Here is a 7,217-nt window from a genome sequence, read left to right on the forward strand (position 1 = left end):
AGCGGCTGTTTGTTTTCAGGACAGCTCCCGCGCGTGTGACTGTGTTGGTGTAGGGGTGGGGTGGGTGGTGTTGTGGGGGGTACTCCATCACCGCTCCGAAGAGATGAAGCTCCTCAGCCTCCTCCTGACGGTGCCGTGACGGGGTCCGCCACCGGAGCCATGCTGCTCCCAGCCCCGCAGAGGAGCCTCGTGTTCCGGTCCGGAGCAGGCAGCGGGAACAACCGAGCGTCGCCCCCCGCGGACGGTGCTCCTCGGCCGGGGAAAAGAGAGCGGCAGCTCGGCGAGGGACCCGGAGCCACGACCATGATGTGGAGGTAGGAACCAGGACTCTGGGGGTGGAGGTAGAACCAGGACTCTGGGGGTGGAGGTAGAATCAGAACTCTGGGGGTGGAGGTAGAACCAGGACTCTGGGGGTGGAGGTAGAACCAGGACTCTGGGGGTGGAGGTAGAACCAGAACTCTGGGGGTGGAGGTAGAACCAGAACTCTGGGGGTGGAGGTAGAACCAGAACTCTGGGGGTGGAGGTAGAACCGGGACTCTGGGGGTGGAGGTAGAATCGGGACTCTGGGGGTGGAGGTAGAATCGGGACTCTGGGGGTGGAGGTAGGAATCGGGACTCTGGGGGTGGAGGAAGGAATCGGGACTCTGGGGGTGGAGGAAGGAACCAGAACTCTGGGGTGGAGGTAGAACCAGGACTCTGGGAATGGAGGTAGGAGTCAGGACTATGGGGGTGGAGGTAGAACCAGGACTCTGGGGGGTTGAAGTAGGAACCAGAACTCTGGGTGGAGGTAGGAAGGAACCTGAGATGGAGTTAGGAGGCACCCTGAGGTGGAGGCAGTGAGAAATGATGGTGAAGTTTTACCGTCCATCGTTTTGTTGGGATCCCCCGGACCCTCTTGAGTGACTGCTTGGGGGGGTCCCCGGACCCCACGTTGAGAACCGCTGGTGCACCACCCACGGGACAGTCTGAGTTTAGATGTAAATGTCTTCCCGATGCTCCCATCACCAGGGTGTAGTGCTCTGCTTGTATGTTCAGGAGCTTGTTTAAAAATGTAATTTACAATAACATAACTAATAAAATGAGTAAGTAATATGACTAATAAAACGAATATAACTAATATCACTTATATAACTAATATCACTAATAAAACGAATTTGACTAATAAAACTAATACAACTAATATCACTAATTTCACTAGTATAACTAATATGACTAATAAAACAAATATGACTAATATAACTAATATCACTAATAAAACGAATTAGACTAATAAAACTAATATAAAGGATATGACTAATAAAACTAATATGACTAACATAACTAATATGACTAATATAACGGATTCGACTATAAAACAAATAAAACTAATATAACAAATATAACCAATAAAACTAATATGACTAATATGACTCATATGCATAATAAAACTAATATGACTTATATAACTAATATGACTCATATGCATAATAAAACTTAATATGACTAATATAACTAATATAACTAAATGAGCTGATATTGCATCTCGCTGGTGAGACGTAAGAGACTTGAAAACATCATTGTTATAATGCCTGTGCTCTATGACGAGGAGCGCCTCCACTGCATTCATCACTGTTAGACTATAACCTCGTCATGGGAGTGGAACTCAGCAACTCACATTGTCATCTCATTCTAACACAGTCCTGTCTGCAATATGAAAACAGATCCAAAATAATATCACACGCTTTATGAAAATTACCTATTTTAAATGCTGTATTCCTGTATGCATGTCAGCTGTGGAAAAGCGGCCGGAGCTTGGGTGTGACTCCCAGACCCTGAGTGACCGGCTCTGATCCACATCGTCTTGTGTTTACCATAGTTCACCGCTCTGCAGGTTTTCCCCGGCGCCTTGTTAGCGAGGCCTTTTGAAGCCCCGCCCACATGTGTGACAACCCTTATAGCACTTAAAAATACAGGTTTATGATCCCATGACGCCTTCAGGTGTGAGAGTCAAGTAAATAAAAGAGATAAAAATAAAAAATATTTACACATATAAACAGAAGTTAACACTGTATGAACTAGGGAGCCCAATACGGATGCAAAGTATAAATAGTATATCGCAGCCATGTGCAGTAATAACATCATTGACAGGACTGGTAGATATAGTAAATATGTCTTGAAAATTGAAAGCTGTGATATTTCAAATTCAAATTGTAATGTAATAAAATCGATTCCAGAGTCGCTTTTGCGCCATAGATGATGCCAGGGAAATGTAAATTTAATCAAGCATGGTTGGGAATATACACTTGTAATAGTATATTGTTAATAATCTAGTATAATAGATTATTAACTATTATGTATATAATAGGTATACTGATATAACTAATAGACAGTGAGACTTAGGTTCGAAAATGTATCACAATTGTTTTGTGTCGAAGTTCTTGAAAATGGAAAAAAATAATGCTTAAAAAGGTACTTGAAAGTCCTTGAATTTCATTTTGTAATGCCAGAATGAACCCTGTACATTAACATTGATCAGACGCTTTTATCCAAAGCGACTTACAATTGTTCAAAGACCGACGGACGCAGCCATCAGGAGTTAAGTGTCTTGCTCAAGGACACTACAGCATGCTAGCAGGAGGAGCCTGGGATCCAACCAGCAACCTTTGGATCACTAGACCACCAGCTCTACCTCCTGAGCTACCACCCCCTACATATAACAATAATATATACAGTAGCCGCAGGCAGCAGCACACAGGGTCCAGGTTAGTCGTGTTAGTTAGGAATTACAGTTTTCAGAGTTCCCATGAAATGCAGCATCACTTCCTACCGAATTTCTACCAAATTTCCGAGTTCACATGGAATGCAGCGTGGACGGAGATGGGGGGGAGATGGGGATGGTAGCTCAGGAGGTAGAGCTGGTGGTCTAGTCATCTAAAGGTTGCTGGTTGGATCCCAGGCTCCTCCTGCTAGCATGCTGTAGTGTCCTTGAGCAAGACACTTAACCCCTAATTGCTCCTGATGGCTGCGTCCGTCGCTGTTTGAACAATTGTAAGTCGCTTTGGATAAAAGCGTCTGATCAATGACTAAATGTAAATGTAAATGTAAGAACGAGTCGACTGGTTAATCCATCACGTATGGTGTCGCTCTCTCAGACGGATATAAACAAATACAAACACAATTGATGGTGCGGCCCTACAAGGCAAATGCCCCCCCCCCCCCAGAGATGAGACCTAGACATATATAACAAATTGGATGATGATGTTACAAAGCACCTGCTCTGAAAACTAATCAAAGTATGCAGAAGTTTTGCTACTTCTGCTAAATTTTCGTCGGTTTTTCACTAATTCCTGCTCCGAATGTAGATGTATATGGATCAAATTTGAACCATGAGATGTCTGAGCCGTCCCAGTTCCAACAAGACTTCAACCATGTCCGTGGGTTCAGAGATTGTTGCGTTCCAGACACTTTTAGCCCGAAAAATGCCAAAGAGAATGATAATAATATTAAATATATCTGCAGGCAGCAATACACAGGTTTCAGGTTTTCTATTTAGGTCGATAGAGTTACACCTCTTTTAACCACCTGTTTAACCAGCGTTCTGACTTAGGACCATCTCTCTGACCAGTCTGGATTGTACCAAGCATCTCATCTCATCACCTTTATATACTATATACACTATATGCACTATATATACTATATAGCCCTTTATATACTATATACACTATATATATACTATATACACTTTATATACTATATATACTATAACACCTTTATATACTATAAACACTATATATACCATATATACTATATACACTATATATACTATATATAATATATACACCTTTATATACTATATACACCATATATATCAGCCACACCCCCTTACCATGAAATACCACTATACATACTATATACAATATATACACCTTTATATACTATAAACACTATATATAATATATATACTATATACACTATATATACTTTATATAATATATACACCTTTATATACTATATACACTATATATACCAGCCACACCCCCTTACCATGAAATACCACTATACATACTATATACACTATATACACTATATACTGTATACTATATACACTGGATATATCAGCCACTCCCCCTTACCATGAAATAACACTATATATACTATATACACTATATATACTATATATACTATATACACTATATATACTATATATACTATATACACTATATATCACTATATATACTATATATACTATATATACCAGCCACACCCGCTTACCATGAAATAACACGGGCCCTCGCTTATTCACCAATTCACTTAGCGACCTGGTCCTAGGAACAGAACTCGGTGGTTAAGTGAGGTGTATTAGTTAAGTACCTGTATTACATTTTTCTTGATAATTTTGTTCAATACAGCACAATTTACTGAACATATAAATCAAACATGGTGGCGTTAGGTTGTAGTTACATACTGTCCACAATGAACAAACAGTGATACAATATAATGAGTACTGAATAAAAAGTGTTTAAATCAGCAATCTCTTATATAATTATAGAACGCAGAATCGCGATTGTGGCGCCTCCCCTTGCGGCTGCCTGCGCGAGCACCTTGTGTCGATTATGCACATTTTGGTATTTTTTAATATTTTTAGAGCTTTTAGAGCTTATTGTGCCTAATCACCGGGTGTCATGACATTTCACTGCATATATGTATGACCGTATGTATATGTATGTGACAAATAATCTCTTGAACTTGAACTTGTACATGGAATATTTGATTAGAATTTTGTAACTGACCTTCAGGCTGACCTGGACATGTAAATCTAATGTAGTGACGTCCACGTCATTTCATGAATCGAACTCTTTTGGCATTTCGTATGAAACAGATCCAGTTTAACGAGTCATCAGTTCTAATTAAATGTTCCAAATTTCTTTTGTAGTTTTTGATATCGTTTGTCAGTGCAAAGTAGATTCATTCGTAAATTAGTACAACAAATGACAAAACAAGTCAGATAATTGTTTTATAAAATATTTTTCCAAAGCAGATGGACAAAATAAGTAAACAGATATCACAGTAATTATAAAGATCACATCTTGAATTATCAGTAAATGTTATTTCAATGGCAATCTTAATAAAATTAAATAAATGATAAATAGACAAATTGGAAGAAATTGTCAAAGTAAACAGTGTTTATCAACATTGTGTTATATGTTGTTTTTTAACTAAAGAAAACAATTTTATAAAGTGAATTTTTATAATGAAAGCTTGATATATTTTATGTATGTGGTACATAAACTAAGCCTGACGCATCAGATTTATCTTCAGTACTTTTTTTCTTTTACAATGTGACTGACCTTGCCCACGAGATTTTTGGCTTTCACCATCTGTAAAAATAACAAAAATAACTTTTTAAATGTATTTTAATAACAATAACAATAAATACATTTCATTTTAAAAATACATAAATAAATGTTATTTTGAATTACTTCTTTATTGTAGTTTTCATGTTATTAATGTAAAATGGTAAAATCCAGTTTAATAGATTGCTTGTCTACATTGTTATGCAGGTAACATGTAACTTTAACATTCATTTGCAATTTGAATTATTAAGGAATAATTACTCAAGATCACAAACACTTTCCGTCTTTTTATTACAGCTTGTTAAGTGTAGTTATAGGACAATGTTTACGCATGATGTTTATTATCAAGAAAAGTATTTTTCTTTAATTTTAAACTATATGTTGTCATTCATATAACTTTCCTACAACTGGAGATTCTGTGATGATAGATGTTGTGTGTCCTTTACGTCAATTTTGACGTAATTACGTCGATTTACGATAGCACCCTAATCTTCGTATTTCTAATAGAAGACACTTTATTTTAGCAGGTTAGTCTCATTGAGCTTCAGATTCGCTTTTAAAAGAGAGACCTAGAGCCAAGAAAGCAGTGGACAATGTTACTGAATACATAAAACACATGGAAGGGAGGGCAATACAATATAAAACAACATTTACACCTTGGCTTATATGTATGACCGTATGTATATGTATGTGACAAATAATCTCTTGAACTTGAACTTGAACTTGTACATGGAAGTGGAAATCTAGGAGGTGAGACAAACTTGGCTGCAAACGTGTGGTGCAAAGTGTTAAAACCTCAGAATCACATAGTGCGTAAATAAGCTGTTTATCATGCTGTAAATGTAGTATGGAAATCTGATCAAATGTTTTTTTAGATGTGTTTGTTTTAGAATACTTCCCTCAAATCTTTTTCTACAAACAAAATGCAATTTTTTGACTGTAGGCTATAGATGTTCTGTGACCTTTGGACAAAAGAGCTACATAGGTATATATAGTATAGTACTGATAGTAATGGTACTAGGGTACTAATAATGGTAATTATAATGGTAATAATTGTAATAAATATAGTTGCAGGCAGAAATACACAGGGTCCAGTTTAGTCATGTTAGGTATTAGAGGTTTCCGCTGTTCCGTAAAACACATTGTTTTGCAATTTCGTCACTGGATGTTCCTCTTGTGTCGTTTAGTTTAAATGTGTTTTAACAATAACGGTTAAAACACATTTAACGGTGTAACAGTTGTAACAGTTACGGTCGTTCCTGGGTCACGCAGTGCGGACACAAAAGAAAGGTCGGTTCCTCCAAAGGTTCTTAGAACTTCCTGTGGTGCGAAAACGCCTTCTGTGACCCATTGTAGTTTTCAGGGTTTTGTGAAACGCAGCAGTTTTCCGAGTTTCCACTAAACGCAATGTCTGCTTGTGTTGTCTGTCTACGCTGGTTGTCTGTGAACTAATCAAATCGCCTCAACGTTCTTCTACTCCCAAGTGGTTGCCTAATAATATTAGTTGACACAGAGTGGAACCTAGGTCCTGGCGGAGCGTTTGGACTCCCCCATCTGTGCCCAGCAGCTGGATGGCCTCAGACATCAATGGCTCTCTATGCACAAAGCACTGGCATCGCGCTGCACTTGCTATGCAAGTAGCGTCATGTTCCTCAGCATCTCATTCAGGACACAACATATAAACCAACAGTTCTAATGCCCCAACGTAATTAAAGCATCTACTGTGGAAATAATGAAACTTAAAATAATCATAATTACAGTGTAGACAGGGTACTACACAGCAAGCGTCACGACCAGGGACCAAGTTCAAGGGTGTTCGACACCTGAGTAATGTTATTATTTTTGAAACGTCTTTACTCTTTCTAAACTCTCCGCAGGTAGGAGG

This window comes from Zeus faber (assembly GCF_960531495.2).
Source record: "Zeus faber genome assembly, chromosome: 6".
In the NCBI taxonomy this organism is placed as follows: Eukaryota; Metazoa; Chordata; class Actinopteri; order Zeiformes; family Zeidae; genus Zeus; species Zeus faber.